Source organism: Balaenoptera borealis (genome assembly GCF_965194805.1).
Source record: "Balaenoptera borealis genome assembly, chromosome: 11".
In the NCBI taxonomy this organism is placed as follows: Eukaryota; Metazoa; Chordata; class Mammalia; order Artiodactyla; family Balaenopteridae; genus Balaenoptera; species Balaenoptera borealis.
In genome coordinates, this window is record NC_138868.1 from 99,787,885 (window position 1) to 99,808,616 (window position 20,732).

Genomic DNA, 20,732 nt, shown 5'->3' on the forward strand with positions numbered 1-20,732 from the left:
CCCTGAATTAGGATTGCTGAGTTGTTTGATAAGTGTATGTTTAACTTTACAAGAAACTGCCAAACTCTTTTCCAAAGTGATTAGCATTTTACATTCTCATCAGCAAGGTAGGAGAGTTTCACGTGTTCCACATCCTTATCAATACTTGGTACTGCCAGTCTTTTTGGTCATTTTTGTCAGTGTGAGTGGCCATTTCATTGTATTTTTTATTTACATTTCTCTTAAGATTAATGATGTTGAGGACTTTTCATGTGCTTTTTGCCCTTTGTTTTCTTTTGTGACGTGTCTGTTCAAATCTTAAAAAATTGGCTTATCTTGTTATTGAGATTCAAGATATGAGCCCTTTATCAGGTATGTTTTTGGTAAAATTTTCTCCCAGTGTGTGGCTTGTCCTTTTACTTCCTTAACAGTGTCTTTCAAAGAAGAGATGTTTTTAATTTTGATGAAGTTCAATTTATTAACTCTTTACATTTTTGCTTTGTGGATCCTATCTGAAAAATCTTGACCTAACCCAAGATCATAAGAATTTTCTCCTGTTTTTTTTCTAGAAGTCTTGTAGTTTAACTCTTATGTTTAGGCATTATGATACATATCAAGTTAACATTTGTATATGGTGTGAGGTAAGGATTGAGGTTTGTTTGTGTGTGTGTTTCAGCATATGTTCTAGTGCTATTTGCAGAAAGGACTATTCTCTCCTTATAGAATTACCTTGACATCTGTGTTAAAAACTTACCATCTTCGCCTGGGTCGATTTATGCTCTCTCTGTTACGTTTGTTTTTGATAAATATGCCTATCCTTATGTCTTGTTTTAGCTTTACCTTAAATCTTGAAATAAGATAATGTAAGTCTTCCAACTTTGTTGTTTTCCTAAAAATTCTTTTGGCTCTTCTAGGTCCTTTGTATTTTCATATGAATTTTAGAATCAGCAAGTCAGTTTCTGTTTTTTTAAAAAGTGCTGTGATTTTGAGTATGATTATGTTGAATCTAGTTGAGATTGGGGAGAAACAGTATTTTAACAGTATGAGTCTTCTGATCCATAAACATATTCTCACTCTTCATTTATTGAAGTCTTTAGTTTCTCTCAAAAGATTCTACAGTTTTCAGTGTACAGGTTTTGCACATAGTTTAAATTCATCTCTATTTCATGTGTTTTGAGGTTATTTTAAATGGTATTTAAAAATTAATTTTTGATTTGTTGCTAGAAATAGAAGTATAATTGCTTTTGGTGTATTGATCTGTGTACTGTTTTCTTGCTAGACTTATTAGTTCTACTAGTTTTTAAAAATAAATTCCTTTAAATTTTTTACATAGATGATCACCTTTCATTAAAGAAAATTGTACTGCTTTCTTTCTATTCTGTGAGCCTTTTATATATTTATTTTTATTGTGTTACTCCTCTAACATGTTAAATGGAAGCTGTGAGAATAGACCTGTAGACATCCTTGCTGTGTTTTTGATCTTACAGGGAAGGCATTCAGTCTGTTAAGTATGATGTTAATGTGTTTATTTTTTTATAGATGTCCATTATCAGTTTGGGGAAGTTACCGTCTATCTTAGTTTGCAAGAAATTTTATCATTAATGGGTATTGAATTTTGTAAAATGCAGTTTCTGTGTTCACTGAGATGATCATATTTTTTTTGTTTGTTTTTTTTTTTAGACTGGTGATATGGTGAATTACATTGAATTTTGAATGCTGAGCCAACCTTGCATTCCTGAGATAAACCCCATTTCATCATTATGTATTATTTTTTGTATATACTGATAGATTTGGTTTGCTAATATTTTGATAAAGATTTTTACATCTGTGTTCACAAAGGATATTGGTTTTTCATTTTCTAGTAATGTCATTGACTTGTTTTGATATCAGGGTAATGTTGGCCTCAGAAAATGAATTGGAAAGTGTCATCTGTTTTCAGGAAGAGTGGGTATAGGATGTTATTGTCTCTTTCTTTTTTTTTTAAATTTTATTTATTTTTGGGTGCATTGGGTCTTTGTTGCTGCACGCGGGCTTTCTCTAGTTGCAGCAAGCGGGGGCTACTCTTCATTGGGGTGCGCGGGCTTCTCATTGCGGTGGCTTCTCTTGTTGTGTAGCACGGGCTCTAGGTGCACAGGCTTCAGTAGTTGCAGCACTTGGGCTCAGTAGTTGCGGCATGCGGGCCCTAGAGTACACAGGCTTCAGTAGTTGTGGCACGTGGGCTCAGTAGTTGTGGCTTGTGGGCTTTAGAGCGCAGGCTCAGTAGTTGTGGCGCACAGGCTTAGTTGCTCTGCGGCATGTGGGATCTCCCTGGACCAGGGATTGAACCCGTGTCCTCTGCACTGGCAGGCGGATTCTTGACCACTGTGCCACCAGGGAAGTCCCTATTATCTCTTTCTTTACATGTAGGTGAGAATTCACCAGTGAAGTCATCTGAGCCTAGAATATTCTTTGTGGGAATGTTTTTAACCAACAGTTGCAGTCACTACCTAAGAGTGCCTGCTATTCTGACTTTAGCATCATAGACTAATTATTCAATAACCTTTTTGTTTTGGAATAATTTTAGATTTAATGAAAAGTTGTGAATAGTATAGAGAGTTTCCATATATCTCATACCTAGTTTTCCTCATTGTTAACATCTTACATTACTGTGGTACATTTGTCAAAACAAAGAAACTGACATTGGTATTAACTACACTACAGATTTTATTTGGATCTCACCAGATTTTTCATTAATGGTCTCATTGACCAGGATACCACATTGCATTTAGTTTTCTTGTTTCCCCAGTCTCTTCCGGTTTGTGACAGTTTCTCAGGCTTACCTTGTTTTTCATGACCTGAACAGCCTTGCGGAGTCCTGGCTGGGTGTTTTTTAGAATATTCTCCAGTCTGGGTTTGCTGCTGTGTCTCATTATTAGGGTTATGCATTTGTGGAAGGAATACCCAGAGGCAAAGTCCTCTTTTCACTTCATCTTATCAGGGTATATGATGTCTACATGACATTCATATAGCATCACTGATGGGATTAACCTGGACCATTTGGCTAAGATAGTGTTTGCCAGGTTTCTCCACTTTAAAGTTGCTCTTTTTTTCTTTCCATTATTTCCACTATTCTTTTAAAGCAAGTCACTTAACTCCAACCCACACCTGAGGGAGAAGGAAGTATCTACATACTTGATTTGGAATTCTTCTGTAAGGAAAATTTGTGTCTTCCCTCGCTTATTTACTTATTCAATTATCTATGTCAATATGGATTAATGTATATTTATTTCATATTTTGAGTTCTAATTCAGTACTGTGTTTTTATTTTGTTGCTCATATTGTTCCAACTTTGACCCCTGGAAAGACTTTCAGATTGGCACTTGCCCCTATGCTTTTGTTTTTTGAGTGCTTCCTTACTTCCTGGTACTGTAAGATGCTCAGCCTCATATTGTGTATTCTTTGCCCTGATTATAGAATCAGCTGTTTTCCCAAGGAGCTATGATTCCTTTTATTGGAGAATGGTTTTTAGAAGCCAAAATGTGGGCACTGGGTGTGCTCATTGCTTTTGAGGTGCCATTGCTTTTAGGCCCTCTCGAGGGGTAGAGCTAGTAATGTATGTATATATACGCACATATCTATAATTGTTTCTGTATGCATTTGTATCTATATTAAGTTGAACATGAGTTCATACTGATCTCTGATTTTAATCCAGTACCACAGGGTTCACTCTATTCTTCCTTTCTTGTTTATGTGTAACTTCCCTATGTGACAGTGAGAAACCTGGCTCTGACCATCCATTATCCATTTACTTATTTGTTCAACTCCAGTATACATGAAAAGCTATTTCAGAACCATTACTCCATATACCCACGAGAATCAAATTTTCTATTTAGAGTACAGTGTTTATTTTTGTTTATTAGCCTTACAACTTCCAGTCAAAACATTGTTTTCCAAAGTTAGTTAGGTCAGCTCCTCCCCTCCCCCATCCCTGTGGTGCAGGTATGTCATAATTTGTAATGCTGTTAGATTCGTTCGTCACAGTCCATATTTCATCTTGGAATCTTCCAACAGTCTGATTGATGGTTTTCTTTGTTGTTGTATGGTCAGCATTCAGTGAAGTTCACTCCTCCTAATGTGCAGTTCTGTTGGTTCTGACAAAGAGTTGAGTCATGTATCCACCACCCTAGTATTGTACAGAACAGATCCTGCACTCTGAGTGTTCCCTTGTGTATCCCCTTTGTAGTCAGTCACTCTCCCCTCCCCTAGTCCCTAGTAATTGCTAATCTGTTTTTTGTCTTATCTGTTTTTAATTTTTGCATTTTCTAGAGTTGCATATGAATGGAATGGTATGAAAATCTTTAGATTTTGCATCTGACTTCTTGAACATAATAAAATGCATTTAAGATTTATCCATATTGTTGTGTGAATTAATAGTTCATTCTTTTAAAATTGTTAAAGAGTATTCCGTTGTGTGGATGAATCATTCCGCCATTGAAGGACATCTTGATTACTTCCAGTTTTTAGCAATTATGAGTAAAGCTGGTATGAACATCCATGGACAGGTTTTTGTGTGAACATAAATTTTCACATCACTTGGGTAAACACCTAAGTGTGATTTCTGGGTTATATGGTTGTATGGTAAATCATATCACTACTTCTCTATTAAGTACTTAGAAACCATAAATTCAGTAAATCTGTCCTTTAATATTGCCCAAGGAGAGCATTAAAATCAGTCTCTAGCTTAAAAAATCTGTAAAATCTACTCATTTATCTATCCTTTTGTTATTCTTTTGTTTATTTTTTACAAGCTACATTTGCCATGGTGTGCTTTCTTAGAAGACGATTCTTCATAGATCACTATTTGTAGTTCTGAGATTCTGTAAATTCATCCATAAATTCACAGAACTCTGGGCTATAATTTATGTGAATGAAATGATTACTGGGTTTAACTTATAATTGGATATATCCAAATGTTTTAGGGAATGGGTTTTATAAAACAAAGAGTATGTTTTTCATTCATTACTAATGTATTGATCCCAGAAATTATGTGTGTGCAAATTGTCAAGTTGGGTTGATTCTTCAGAAAAGGAAAGTAGAGGCTAATGAGTCTTCTTAGTGTGGCAGTGCATTTGGTAGAAAACAGTGTTTGGGGAAAATTACTGTTATAGAAGAATTACATGGCTTCTAGGGATTAGATTGAATGAGTGTGTGTATTGTCCCTCCCTCATTCTAGTGTAAGTGGCAGGGATGCTAGTTAACGGAATGCCAGACATCATAGTGCCTGGGGCATATTTAGAGACCAGGGAAGATTTACAATAATCAAACACAAGTTGACAGAGTAGCATGAAGAAATTTCAATCCTCTCAGCCTTGCTTACAAACTTAATTAGGCTTATTGGGTCAGAAAATATTTTTCCTCCTCCCATTTTTTATCTGTTTCTCTTTCACCCCCACCTCCTGTTCCAGAGTATCTTTGAAGGGGTCACACTACCAACAAAAGGAGACTCTTTTGGTTAATCCTAATGTATTTGGTTTATTTGGCTTTAGGGAAAGGAACAGTGGCAACAACAAAATTTTAAGATATATAAGGAACTCCATTTTGATAGAGACACTATATGTTTTTCTAAAAATCATACTTTATTCAGGAAATTATGAAGAAAATTAATTTTTTGTGGCTCTAGAATTGGATCTTTTACAAGTATTTTTAATTTGTGGGAGCTGCTTGGCCCACCTCCTTAACATATTGCCAGCTGCATCTTTGCTTTATTTATCATTTATGTAATTTTACAGTGTAATCTTTTAGAGCAGTGTATGTGGATGCTGTTCTTTGCATTTCCATTAGCAGCGCAGTGTTGGGCTTCGGTTGATGATGGTGGATGATTGGGGGGTGGAGAAGAGGTGGAGTTTCTTCATATCATCCCTCTCGTGGTCAGTAAAATCAACCGACAAATGCCTTTCCAAGGATGTCGAGTATATATAAAGGAAAAGCCTAGGAATGCTAAGGGAGTGGTGTTTTAGTGAGGATTTCATTCTCCTCTACTCCATGGAAACGAGCCTTTTGAGCTTTTACTTGTCTGCTGATTTGTCCGGTGATCCAGGTAATCTATAGCAGTCTTTGTTTTCTCGGTATTGTATGAAATGTAGCAAAATGGTAGAAAAATAGCTTTAGTGAAAGGGATATACTTATAAAAGAGGAATAAAATTTAAAAGGAAAAGGGTATTTTTACATTGTTCATTATTCTTAAAATAGCTTTTAAGGTTTTTTTTCATGTTTTAAAGAGACTAATTTGACCTAAAGGAAGAAAATTCCTAGTTTTAAAAACCTGTGCTTTAATTGCTTAGCTTGAGAACAAAGGTTTCAACATCCAGCATTGCAGGGATATTTTTATTCAAAAGGATAGGAAGCAGCATCCTTCTTTTACCTTTTTAGAACTGAATTGACATAACTTCTCTTGAATCTTATCTAGGGACTCTGATTTATTATTCTATAAATTGTGAGTTAATTATCTGAAGCTTCAGGATGCTTGTTTCCCTTTGATACCTAAGAGACCTTGGATGGGATATGAGGGGGCCAGGGATTAATCCTATAGTGGGGGAAGGGAATGTTTTTACAGAGTAATCTTCATGATTGTTCTTTCATTTGAAGCTAAATTGAAATATACAATCATTTGGAAATGGTGATATGCATGATACCAAACACTCTTATCAATTTGAATTATTTTATCCTTTGTTCAGTTTGTGGTATTTTTGTTCTTATCAGCTAAAATGTTGGTTATAAATAAGAGGAAGCTGCCAGATTACTATGTGATGGCATTGGAATTGCAATTCTGAGGGTTTTTTTTTTTTTTTTTTTTGCATTCATATCTGTGAATACAGGAGCAGAGGCATGAATGTAAAAAGTAGAAGTGGTATAAAATGCGGCAGGCTTTTTTGTTTTCTCCTGAAGGTGTTTTTCATGGTGGAAGCTGTTTTCTTTTAAACAGAAAGACCCAGGACCATAGTTTATGATACTAAGAAGTGTTTAGTGCTACAGACTTTTCTGTTGAGAAATGACAGACCAAAAACATTTTAAAGTATACTCTGAAGCTTTCAGTTAATTTGATTATCTCCATCATAGTGATATGAGTTATCATACTATTTGCCACTTGAAAGCTGGTTGTTTCCTTAGAATACTAATAAATTAACAAATGCTCATTGAGTTTACATTATGTTTAGTACTTTAGATGTAAACATGGTTTATAGTCTAGCAGAGGGTATAAAAAACCTATGCATATTATGCACTATTTTTTTTATGTGTGTGTGTGCTGGAATACAAGTATTGGTTATATACTTACATACTGACATGCAGGTATTTTACATAAACTACTACATTTAATCCTCATAATAACATCATCACAAAACTATCACCATCCCTCTTTTATAGATGAGGAAATTTATATTTTGAGAAGTTAAATAATTCATCATAAATAACAAAACCATAAAGTGATGAAGCCCAGGTCAGTCAAACTCTAAAACTCTTTCTGTAGTTTTAATATGAGTGGATTAAAACATTTTATCACAATTATTTGACATCACAAAGAGTGATGCCAATAGAATGAACAGGAGATCCTAGTCTCTGCCAGGAATTGAGTGGATAAAAAATTTAGCATCACATTTATAAAATGTCAAGGTTGGACTAGGTCACCTAAAGTTCAGTTCTAACATTATATGATTGTATTCCATGTAAGAGATTTTCATGTGTGGCTTATGGAAACAGATATCATTACTTTCAAGTTTTTATTATAAATATATTTAGTTTCCATTCCTGATCCTTTATAACCTGCTCTACTTTTTCTTCAGGGGCTCTCTGTAGTGCATATCACCACCTAATATATTACAGTATACATTTATATATTAAGTCATTGTTGTTTATTGTCTCCCTCTTCCCTTTCCCCCAGATACATTGCAAGGACATAGGCTAGTGCCTGACTACATAGTATGCAGTTATAAATTCATTTATTGAATGAATGAATGGATAATAGACTTTTATAGTACATTGGTAAGATATATAAGTAACTTCATACTTTTTAATACCAACAGATTCTCTTGGGGCTAACATTATTCATTTTACTATTAGAATGACCATTTAAGGAACTATTTAGTGTGAGAATTTTGAAAAGAAGAAAACCTACAAAACAATTGAGTTTAGGCGAGTAAACAAATTTGTTGAAACTTCCCCATACAAAATTATTGATAGTATGGAACTTGCCAACCATAGGTTTACCCAATATTCTATTTTAAAATACTAAAGCATTTTTAGATTCTTTCACATACGCAAAGAAAAACACAGTAGCAAAGTTCCTTTTTGGTTTATCTGTTAATTTATGTATACTTTCAAATGTTATTAATTTACAGTGGATAGAAAATATTCAGACCCCATTGAGTCTTTTACTTAAAAGATATTTCATGAAGTATGACATTATGTTAACTGGTAGTTTTGGTTCATTTGAATGTTAGACTTTTTGAGATTTCAGTAGCTTTATTGAGGTAAAAATTGATGTATAATAAACTGTATATATCTAAAGTATAAAATTTGATACGTTTTGATATATATATACAGATACAACTGGGAAACTGTCCACCCCAATCAAGATAATAGACATATCCATCACCCCATACCTTTTGTAATTCTTCCCTCCCAACCCTCCCCACCCATCGTCAGGTACCCACTGATATTGTCATTATAGATTAGTTTCTATTTTCTTGCTTTTTGTCATTTAGATTAGTTTGCATTTCATTGAATTTTATATAATTGGAATTTTACAATGTGTGCTCTTTTTGTTTTTCTTTCATTCTGCATAATTACTTTAAGATTTGTCCATGGTGTAGTGTGTATCAATAGTTCATACCTTTTTTTTTTGCTGAATAATATTCTAGTGTATGGATATACCACAATTTGTTTATCCATTTATCCATTGATGGACATTTGGGTTATTTTCAAGTTTTGGACTATTAAGAATAAATTTGCTTTGGACATATAAGTCTCTGTATGGACATATATTTTCATTTCACCTAGGAGTGGAATGGCTGAATCATGTGGTAAGAGTGTATTTAACTCTTTCAGAAACTGCCAAACTAGTTTTCTGAAGTGGTTTTATTGTACTACATTCCTACCAGCAAAGTTCCAGTTGCTCCAAAGCCTCACCAATACCTGGTATTGTTAGTCTTTCTAATTTCAGCCATTTTAGTGGGTGTGTAATGGTATCATTGTAGTTTTTATTCACATTTCATCTCATGATCAGTGATGTTGAGCATCTTTTTATGTGTTATTTACCATCCGTGTGTCTTCTTTCATGAACTATCTATTCAAATCTTGTTTTTAATTGTGTTCTCTTTTAATATTGAGTTGTAAGAGTTCATTATATATTGTGGGTATGAGTCCATTATTATATATATGATTTGGAAATATTTTGTCCCAGTCTGTGGCTTGTCTTTTCATTTGCTTGGTATTCTCTCTCTTTTTAAAAAGCTTAATTGAGGTGTAGTTCACATTTCAAAGATCAGAAGTTTTTAACTTTGAATCTCAGTCTGTCAGTATTTTCTTTTATGGATTATGCTTTTGGTATATCTAAGAAATATTTACCTAACCGATATTTTTCCTGTATTTGCTTTTAGAAGTTTTATAGTTTTAAGTTTACTTTTAGGTCTGTGATACATTTCGAGGTAATTTTTAATATGGCTTGAGGTGTAGATTGAAGTATATATTTTTACATATGAATATGCAAATATTCTTGCACCATTTCTTAAACTGTCTTTTCTCCACTGAATTCCCTTTGAACCTATGTTGGAAATCAGTTGTCCATATACATGAAGTCTCTATTCTGTTCTGTTGATTTCTTGTCTGTCTTGACAAGACAGCCCCAAACCACACTGTCCAAAACCACACTGTCTACTACTGTAGCTTTATAATAAGTCTTGAAATCAAATAGAGTTAGTCCTCTATGTTCTTCTTTTTTTAAAATTGTTGGCTGGTCTAGGCCCTTTGCATTTCTACATTAACATTGGAATCAGTTTGTCAATTACTGAAAAAAAGCATGTTGGAAATTTAATTGGTATTACGTTGAATCTGTAGATCTTGTTGAATCAGTGTTGTTAAAATGATGTCTTAACGATATTGAGTTTTCCAGTCCATGAACATGACATATCACTGTACTTATTTAGGTCTTAATTTTTCTCAGCCATGTTTTCCGGTTTTCCGTTTTCAGGTCTTATATATCTTTTGTCAGATTTACCCTAAGTATTTAATATTTTAATGCTATCATAAATAGTATTGTCTTTTCAATTTTAATTTCTAATCATTCATTGCTAGTACAATATACAGAAATACAATTGATTATTGATTTTGAATCCTACAGTCCTTTTAAGCTTATTAATTAGTTCTAGTAGCTTTTTTGTTGATTTCATAGAGTTTTCTACGGAGATCATCATGTAATCTGTGAATAAAGACAGTTTTACCTCTTCCTTTCCAATCTGGATACCTTTTATTTATTTGTTCCTGACTTACTGCACTGGCTAGAGTAGTACAGTGTTGAGTAAAAGTGGTTAGAGGAGATATCCCTGTCCTGTTCCTAATCCTAGGGGGAAAGCATTCCATTTTTCACTTTAAGCATGATGTTAGCTGTAGGGTGTCTTATAGATGCCATTTATCAGGTTAGGCTTTTCATGAGTGTTTATTGCTATAAGAACTAGAAATGTAATTTATAACACTATTGCTCAATTTAAATAAAGGTTTTTAAAAGTAGAAAAGATCACATTTACATTTTTTAAGAAGAAAGGCTTTCGGAGTATTTTTCAATATAATACTCTTTTAACAGGTGAATTCCACCACTGCAGTATTCTGGCATTGCAAGGGACATCATAACTAAACATTTTTAGTATTTTTTCTGCTATGTAATTGTTGTGACATAAATTTGAAGTCAAAAATATTATAAGAACATGATGGGGAAGTAGAAACTATAGATACATAAAATGTCCTTTAAAATAAAGTTTTTTCATAAGTTTATGGATTTTTTGATTCCATGAAAATTAATAATAAGGAGTAAAATCATATAACCTTAGCAGTATATCTCAGATTTAGTCTAACCCTTACATTTTACAGATGATGTTAAGTGAATCTCTTGGGGAGTCTCATGTACTTTCACGATTTCTGCTATCATGCTGATGTCATCCAAATCTGAAATGCCAAATCAGTCTCTTTCTGAACTCCAGTCCTTAGTAGACATGTCTACTATGATGTCCTGCAGGTACCTTGACTAACATAAAACTGCTTATTTCCCAAACCTGCTCTTGCATTTTTTTCCATGGTGAGTGGCACAGTAAAATGTCTTGCTATCTAAGCCAAAATCCTTTTCCTCCTTTTTTCCTAAATCTGCTGGAACTTCAGTGCTTATTTTCATAGTATTATTTTTGGTATTTATCCCCTTTTCTTCATTTCCTTTGTGATTGCACTCTTCATCATTTTTTAATCTGTAATATTATTATTTTCTAATTAGTTTTCCAGCACTCAGCTTCATACCTTTCCTGCCCATTCTTCATGCTGTTTGCAAGGCAATATTTCTAAAATACATATTGGATCATATTACTGCTTGGCTTACAATCTGTTGGTGTTCCTGCATTGTCTTTAGCAGTGGTTTTTTGGAGGAAGAATGTTATGGACCTCTTTTGAAACCCTCTCTAGAGAGTCTCATAGTCTAAAATTTTCAATACCTATAGAAGCTGAAACCTGGGTTAAGAACCTTTCTACAGACCGAAGTTTGAATTCCTCCCGTATGGTATATGGACCCCCTTTGATCTGGCTACTGTTTATCTCTCCAGACATCATTACTCTCCTCCCACCCAACCCCCATACTCCAGCCATACTGAGCTACTTGCATTTTCTCCAAACACATCAGCGTATGCTTCTTCCCTTGCTTATAATTCCTCTAGTTGACTCTTTTCTTTGGTTGAATTATTAATTCATTCAACAAATATTTATTGAACATTTTGAGGAGCTATGCCAGGTGCTGGATTTACTGTGTACTTATAGAGCTGTCTAATGATATAGACCAACATTAACCACAAAATAAATAATTATAAAATGTGGTAAACGGTATTAAAAAAGAAAGAAAAGGGTGATTATGGGAGACAATAACAGAAGGAGCTTAATTTAAATTGGAGAGCAGAGGTCAGGAAAGGCCTTTCTGAGGTAGCAACCTTTAAGCAGAGACCTAAAGTATACTCAGGACTTGGGTTGGTAGGGAGGGTGTCTCAGAGAAGAATACAAGATGTCCTTTTGGAGGGAAGAATGCATGTGAAGCACTAAAGGTAGGCCATTGTGGCTGGAGCGTAGGCAGTGAGCCGGAGAGTGGTAAGGTTGAGATTAGAAAGGTAACAAGAGTTATGTTTTATATTTGGGCCTTGCATGTCATGTTTGGTGTTTGGATTTTTTCCCTGAATGCAGTGGGAAAGAATTTAAGTGGGGGAGGACATGATAAGATTGGTGTTTTGAAATTTTATGGCTGCTGTATGGGAAAATGAATTGGAGGATGTGTGTAAGACTAGAAGTGGCAAGACCTATTAAACTATTGCAATAGTCTAGGTTTGAGATGAGATGGCTAGCTCTAGGCTAGCAATGGTGAAGGTCAGAAAAAGACAAATATGAGATATGTATCAAAGGTAAAATCAGTAGACTTTGATGATGAATGTTAACTCCTTGAAAATAGTGACATTTAGTGTGTCTTCAATTTCTAGAGCAGTGCCTGGTATACAGTTAATGCTCAATAAATATCGTTGGATGGACGGAGAGTTGGATGCATTGGATGTGGGGCCTCACAGAGAGGAAGCTGTCATTTATGATTTCTAGATTTCTGACTGGATCAGCTAGGTGGATGGAGATCTGTTTATTGAGATGGAGAAGCAGGTTTTGAGAGGCAGAGTAAGAATTTAGTTATAGATTTATTGAATTTGAGATGCCAGTGGGATATCTAAATGCATATGGCCAGACGGCAATTGGTTAGGGCCCAGAAGGTAGAGGAAGTCCATCTGACGATGTCTAATATCCATTCTTTCATTAGACAAATATTTATTGAGCACCTACTCTGTGCCTAGTACTGTCCCGAGATATAGCAGTGAACCAGAGATCCTTACATCATAGAGTTTATATTCCTGCAGGTTAGGGGTAGGATGAGTGATAGATCAACAAATAAACGCTTTTTAAAAAATGAGTACAATATGGGGTATAGTGAGGGCACAAGATTAAGACAAATTTTCCATTGAGGAAACACTCATCTTTCACTGGATGGCAGTGGGGGGTGGCTTTTGTTACAACTATGTATTAATTTCTGTATGTTAGTTGATTGAGTGCTTACCCGCAATTTTCTTACCTTAGCTTCTACATTCCTGAGTTGTTTATTTTGACTATTTTTTATTGGATGGATTTTGGCTTTAAGTAGATTTTACCCCCTCTCCAAGAAGAGCTCATAGGTGCTTTATTACCTTATTTCTCTAAAGATTCCTTTTATTTCTATTTCCAGTATGTATAAAAACTTTTAAAGGAAATTTAGACATTGTATCATTTCTCTTCTCACACTGGAGTCATATTTTCTAGCATGTGGAGTCTTATTGTGGAGAAATCTTGAGGCTAACTTAATCTTTCCCATTTGCACATAACTTACATTTATTTGTCTAGGTGCTCATATAGCTCTTTATTTAAAAATCTTAAATTTCTATAACTTTAACAGTGTATGTGTTAGGGTTGATTATTTTGTGTCTGTTTTTATAGGGTACATTGTATCCTTCCCATCTTCAGATACAAATAATTCTGTATTTTTTGGAATTTTTAAAAATATATTTTTGAATATTCTTTTTATCCCTGTAAAGCATAATGGTTACGAACAAGGCTCTAGAACTGTAAGGTCTGGGTTCACAACTCAGCTTCTCTGCTTACTATCTGGCCTTGGGCAAGTTCCTTAATCTTTCTGTTCCTTAGTTTCTTCATCTTTAAAAACAGGGATAATAGTAGTATTTACTGAGGATTAAATGAATTAATATATATATAATGCAGTTGCAACAGTTACTGGCATATGTTACATGCACGGTAAGTGTTAGCTATTATTATTAACTATTCCATTTTCCTGTTACCTACTGTTCTTTTCTGTTAGTGTTCAAAAGGCCTGTGTGGCTCACAGCAAAGTTCTTGAGGTCACAGGGTTTTCTGTTTTGTGTTCTGGTGGCAGTTGCTCTGTGTTTCTATCGTTATCTCCACTTTACCTCCAGCATTTTCCTAAACCTAGGAATGTGTCAGCATGTTTTGTTTTGTTTCGTTTTCCTTTTAATTTTACTTCCTCCTGTTGTTCTGTTTCTACAGAGACCCACTATTCCCTTGTTCTAGCCACACATCTGGATGTTGTGTTCCTAGTCAAAGGATAGTTAGATCTTCATTTCAGATCTGTGATCCTTAGGCTTAAGGAAATCTGATTCCTGTTCAGGTCTGCTAAGACTTCCTTGGTATGCATCGAGAATTTAATAGATTTGGCAAGTATGTTTTGTAGTTAGTGGTTTAAGGTTATACTCATGTCCTTCTTTCTTGAAAGATGGATTTTTTTTCCCCCTCTATTTTTGCTTTTAGTGTTGAGGAAGGCTAGTGGAGTAAAATTGCTTTCGTTCTTTTCCATCTTTACGTGGAGTTTAATGCATATTTATTGCATTGAAGGAATGAGTGGTTTGTGAGAACATTGCCATGAATAAACACATTCAGGTGGAAACAGATTTCTCCTTAGATGCATAGCTGGCAAGTCGCCCATGTGGCAAGTAGATGTTAACTAAATTTTCAACCAAGCTTTGAGATTTGGAGACACGGATTCTGTAGGATTGGGAATTCTTTCATAACCAGTTTTTATTGGCTTATCTTTGCCTAAAACGAATAAAGGGTATGAATACCTTTCTAGCTAAATATTTTGTAGTTATACCAGATATAGTTTTCTGATTCTCACTCATGTGAAAACTTTTAGTTAACTGTAAAAAACTATACAAAGGGAAGATAATGTTTTGTTGTAAGGTAGTAGTCTGGAGGTTGAGAGTAGGGACTCTAGTTAGACTATGAGGGTTTCAGTCAGAAGTCCTCCATCTACTAGTTATATAACTTGTATAAGTTACTTAATTTCTTTGAATCTCACAGTTTTCTACTATAAAAAGAAGCTAAAAATAATATTTCTCTCTTTGAATTTTTGTTAGAATAAAATTAACTAATATATATGTATAAAATACTTCATGCAGAGACTGGCATATGGTAAGTACTCAAGTAAAACTACTCAAGTACGTTTTAGCTAATATAATCATGATTTTAACTGTTAATGATTATTCTTATCCTGGGTAATGGAGGACGTATATTTGGAGCAATCTGCCTAGCATAGTTTTTAACTACCAAGTGTAACCTGAAGGTATTGAGTGTTCCTCAACTAATAACCATTCTTCCCAAATGAGTATTTTTCAGGGAATCTAACCTCAAGAAATATGGACCAGCTTACTGTGTTATTCTTTTTTTAAATAATTAATTAATTAATTTATTTATTTATTTATGGCTGCGTTGGGTCTTCATTGCTGCGTGTGCACTTTCTCTAGTTGTGGCAGGAGGGGGCTACTCTTCGTTGCAGTGTGCGGGCTTCTCATTGCGGTGGCTTCTCTTGTTGCGGAGCACGAGCTCTAGGCGTGCAGACTTCAGGAGTTGCGGCATGCGGGCTCAGTAGTTGTGACTCGCGGGCTCTAGAGCACAGGCTCAATAGTTGTGGCACACAGGCTTAGTTGCTCCATGGCATGTGGGATCTTCCTGGACCAGGGATTGAACCCGTGTGCCCTGCATTGGCAGGCAGATTCTTAACCATTGCACCACCAGGGAAGTCCTTCTGTGTTATTCTTTACCTCTCTAGTTTATGCTTATTTCCAGCCAGTTTATCTCTTCTTTAAACTACAAGTTCAGCAGAACGATTTTTCTCATAAGAATTCAGAAACCTTTGTTCTGATGATGAGCCCATTTAAATTTGGGTTTGAGCACTGATAGAAAACTAAGCTGGATTCCTTTAATGGGGAATCTGTCCATTCACCCTCCCAGGGTAGAATTTTTCAGAAACTAAATAGCTTTATCTAGCAGGGTCTTCCTGCCATTAGCAGTGGAACAGTACAAAGGCCACATTGAGCATAGCTGCTGGGGAAACCTTTTTCCTTCTCTGGCCTGTAAATGCTGTTCTGTCTCTGTGAAAAGCCCTGACATCAGCTCTTGGAAAAATCCAAATACTTGTGTTAGAACAGGGCTGAAACACTTGCCTGGGTAGAGACTAAATGGCTGAACTATGGTTCTAAGTTTACCAGATGCCTCTCAGTCATGTTATGCTTAAAAAAAAAATTGAGGGGCTTCCCTGGTTGTGCAGTGGTTAAGAATCCGCCTGCCAATGCAGGGGACACGGGTTCGAGCCCTGGCCCAGGAAGATCCCACATGCCGCGGAGCAACTAAGCCCGTGCGTCACAACTACTGAGCCTGCACTCTACAGCCCGTGAGCCACAACTACTGAGCCCACGTGCCACAGCTACTGAAGCCCATGCGCCTAGAGCCCGTGCTCCACAACAAGAGAAGCCACTGCAATGAGAAGCCTGCGCACCGCAACGATGAGTATCCCCTCCTTGCTGCAACTAGAGAAAGCCTGTGCACAGCAATGAAGACCCAACACAGCCAAAAATAAATAAATAAAATAAATTAAAAAAATTGAGTCTATGAGTTTCAGATGTTATCTAGAGAAATTAGGATAGAAAGGACAATCTAACAGCTACCCCCCTTTCTTTGCTAGTTTCCTCATTTTATTCTTTTTCCTAACTTCAAGATAATGTGGAATTCATGCTTGTTGGGGACAGAATATATCAATATTATAAACTTTATGTAGTATTCTCCACATATTAGGTGCCTCATAAGTATTTGATTTTGGGGGCAAAATACACTGTTACTGTAAACATAGACTGAACTTAACTTTCTTAGTGTTCAAATCTATGGAATATGAAAGTTCATTCATCAGAGGGCTCCTTTAAAACATGAATCAGGTCATGACTTAAAGACCTACGGTGATGTTCCATTGTACTTTGAATAAAATCAAAATTTGTTGACATGGCTCATATTCTTACATTATCTGGTTCCTGTCAAAAGATCTGTTGATCTTGCCTTAGTACTTCTCTCTTGGTCTTTATGCTCAAGCCACAGTGGACTTTGTATTTCTTGAAAACAGTAAGCTTCTTCTCCCTTGTGACCTTTGTACTGGCTGTTCCCTTTGCCTGTAAACCTCTGGCTCCAGATCTTCTCATGGCTGGCTCCTTTACCTCATTTATGTCTCAGCTCAAATGCTTTAGAGGTCTTTTTTGAATAAACTAAATTAACTCATTTAATCACAGTTACATGTCTTTTATTTTTCTCATAGCGCTTACCACTATCTGAAATTATTTGGTACAGTTATTTGTTTGGTCTGTTGTCTTCTTGTAGAATGTAAGCTTCTTGAGAGCAGAGGCCTTATCTGTTCACCAATGAACCTCTAGTGTCTAGAACAGTGCTTTGGCACAGATTGCTGCTCCTGTAACTCAGTATGCATTTGGCTGCCTGTAACAGGAACTAAGTCACACTGACTTAAGCAGTAAGGACATTTACTGGCTCACATAAAAAGTCTAGAGGTAGGGTGGAGGGATTTTTGACTTAGTGGCTTAACTGTGTCAGTGGCCCAGGTTCTTTCCATTTTTCCACTTTTGCCATCATTGTCAGCTTCATCTTAAACTAATCTTTGAGATTGGATGCTAACTAGCAAGTCAGGGCTACTCGCTTCCTCATTCACATCCAGTGGGAGAGGAGAAGAAGTTTCATGTGGTTCTCTCGTAAGAGTAAGAAAATACTTTCACAGATGTGTCTGGTAAACTTTGTTTCTATTCTCTAATCGCTTTCTGAATCAATCACTTACCCGAGAATGGAATTACATTAGGCCAAAAAGTCCCATCTCTTTTGCTGTGAATGGAGTCATCTTTCTCTGAGTCAGCTGGGCTCTGAGGAAAGTAGTAGATAAAATAGTAGTAGAATAAAATGATGGTTTCTGGATTGGGAATCACTTATATCCTCTGTAATTCTAAATAAAAAATTTTTTAAATGAATGAATTCATTTAGTAAACCTGTATTGAATTGTCAAATATATGCTCAGCACTCTACTAGTTAATTGGAGTACAAAATCAGATAGAACATGGTTTTCACTTTCAGATAATTTAAGGTTTAGTGAGAGAGTCAGACAAGTTAACAGAATATTAAAATTGTTTTAAAAATCAACATGATGCACCATGATGACTATAGTTAACTCTGCTGTATAACTTATAGGAAAGTTGTTAAGAGAGTGAATTCTAAGAGTTCTCATCACAAGGAGAAAATGTTTTTTCCTTTTTTCTTCTTTCCTTTTTATTGTATCTTTAAGAGATGTTTGTTAGCTAAACCTATTGTGGTAATCATTTCACAATATGTGTAAATTAAGCCTTCATGCTGTACACCTTAAACTTATCCAGTGGTGTGTGTCAATTATTTCTCAATAAAACTGGAAAAAATCAATCGATTAATTGATTAAAATAATTGAATCCAAGAGAAAGTGGAAAAAAGTGAAAAGGGGAAACAAAGAACAGATGAGACAAATGAAAAGCAAATACCAATGATGATAGACTTAAACCTATCCATATCAGTAATCACATTAAAGGTAAATGGCCTAAACACCTCAATTAAAAGGCAGAGATTATCAGATTGGATAAAATAGCAAAGCCCAACTATATGCTGCCTACAAGAAACACATCTTAAAAATAAATACACACAATTTAAAAGTAAAAGGATGGAAAAAGATATGCTATGCCAACACTAGTCAAAGTAAAGTTAGCATGACTACATTAATATCAGATAAAGTAGATTTCAGAGCAAAAATATTATGAGGGATAAAGAAGGTCAATTCATAATGATAAAGGGGTCAATAAAGAAAAAGAAAACATAGCAGTTGTAAACTTTTATGCATCTATTAACAGAGCTTTAAAACTCATGAAACAAAAACTGATGTAACCATGACAGACAAATCTACAATCATTAACAGTGATTTCAATATCCCTCCATAATTGAAAGAAGTAGACTGAAAGTCAGCAAGGTTACAGAATACTTAACACTATTGACCAATTTGATCTAATTGCGTTTATAGAGCACTCTAGCCAACAACATAATACACTTTTTTTTTTTTTTTTTTTTGCAAGTGCACTGTGCAACATTTACTAAGATAGACCATATTCTGGACCACAGAATAAGTTTGAATAAATTAAAAAGATTTAAGTCATACAAAGTGTGTTCTCTGACCACAATGGAATTAGGTTAGAAATCAATAAAAGAAAGATTTCTGGAAAGTCCTCAAATATTTGGAAATTAAACAGCAGAATTTTGAATAACCCATGGCTCAAAGAAGAAATCAAAAGGGAAATGGGAAATTATTTTGTGCTGAATGAAAATGAAAACACAAAATGTCAGAATTTGTGGAATGCCACTAAAGCATTACTTAGAAAGTTATAGCATTAAATACCTATTAGAAAAGAGGAAAGGTCTAAAGTCAGTGACATCAACTTCTGTTTTAAGAAACTAGAGAAATAAGAGGAAATTTAAACCAAATTAAGCAGAAGAAAGAAAAAATAATGATCAGAGTAGGAGTCAATGAAGTAGAAACAATAGAGAAAGACAGTGAAAGCAAAAGCTAATTCTTCTGAGAATATCGGTAAAGTTGTTAAATCTCTAGTCAGGCTGATCAGGAATAAAGATGAGAAGACAAACATTACCAATTTCAGGAATCAGAGAGGTGATATCACTATAGATTCTATAAATATTAAAAAGATTGTAAGGGAATATTATGAATAGCATGCCAGTAAATTTAACAATTTAGGTGAATTATGGTTTGGAATTTTATAAATCCCAACAATATTAATATATAATACATAAGTATATATACCTATGTATTATATAATATATAAATAGCATATAAAATACATATATATGAACATATAAAAGACATATGTATATGTGTGTGTGTGTGTGTGTGTGTGTGTATGTATATATATACACATATACATAGATGGGAGCTAGATTTCTCACTGTCAGATAGGGAAGTTAAGCAAAGAGGGAAGGTGAATGAACTCTGTGGTACTGGATTAGAATCAGAGACATCAGTATGAACTCATGTTTAGCTTAATAAATATGCAGATGGATAGATACTATACATGAGTTAGTATACACACATGAATTTCTTAGCTTTGTTTGCTGAGAGGGCCAAGAAGTGTTGACACCCCAGTAGCAGCAAGTACACTCAGCACCCAGATCTTGGTTTCTAAATACCATTGTCCAATAAAATGACTCCTTAGAGAAATGGTTGATTCTAGGGCTGGAGTAGGGAAGATATAAGATGAGTCTAAAGCACTTTGTAGTGCCAGAAACAGGAAGTGCTCAAAAAATAAAACAGTGGGGGCATGTCAAAGGGGTACAGGTGAAAGAACTCTCAATGGCTTAAGCTGAAATCATTTGAGCAAGAAAATAATGTAGTATTGGATTAGAACTCAAAGTATAAAAGAAGTATACATGAGTTCATGCTGATAGAAATTATTGCATAAATAAGAGGAGAAGACACAAATTTTCCTTATGGGAAGAATTCCAAGTAGCATATGTAAACTCTGCCTCCTCCAGGA

At 35.0% G+C, this 20,732-nt stretch overlaps 2 protein-coding genes and 1 long non-coding RNA gene across 5 annotated transcripts in view; 2 read left to right on the plus strand and 1 right to left on the minus strand.

The window, feature by feature from the left end:
* Nucleotides 1–4,367, plus strand: part of TLCD5 (TLC domain containing 5) — a 55,668-nt gene extending 51,301 nt beyond the window's left edge. For both annotated transcript variants that reach the window (XR_014231533.1, XR_014231534.1), the window contains exon 3: nucleotides 1,660–4,367. The gene's annotated coding sequence lies outside the window, so the exon portion shown is untranslated. The remainder of the gene's footprint in view (nucleotides 1–1,659) is intronic.
* ARHGEF12 (Rho guanine nucleotide exchange factor 12) overlaps nucleotides 1–20,732 on the plus strand; it is a 144,413-nt gene that overhangs the window by 33,498 nt on the left and 90,183 nt on the right. The window lies entirely within an intron of this gene.
* LOC309605767 overlaps nucleotides 1,952–20,732 on the minus strand; it is a 124,280-nt gene continuing 105,499 nt past the window's right edge. Inside the window, exon 2 of the long non-coding RNA XR_014231535.1 lies at nucleotides 1,952–2,041. This is a non-coding gene — a long non-coding RNA (uncharacterized lncRNA). The remainder of the gene's footprint in view (nucleotides 2,042–20,732) is intronic.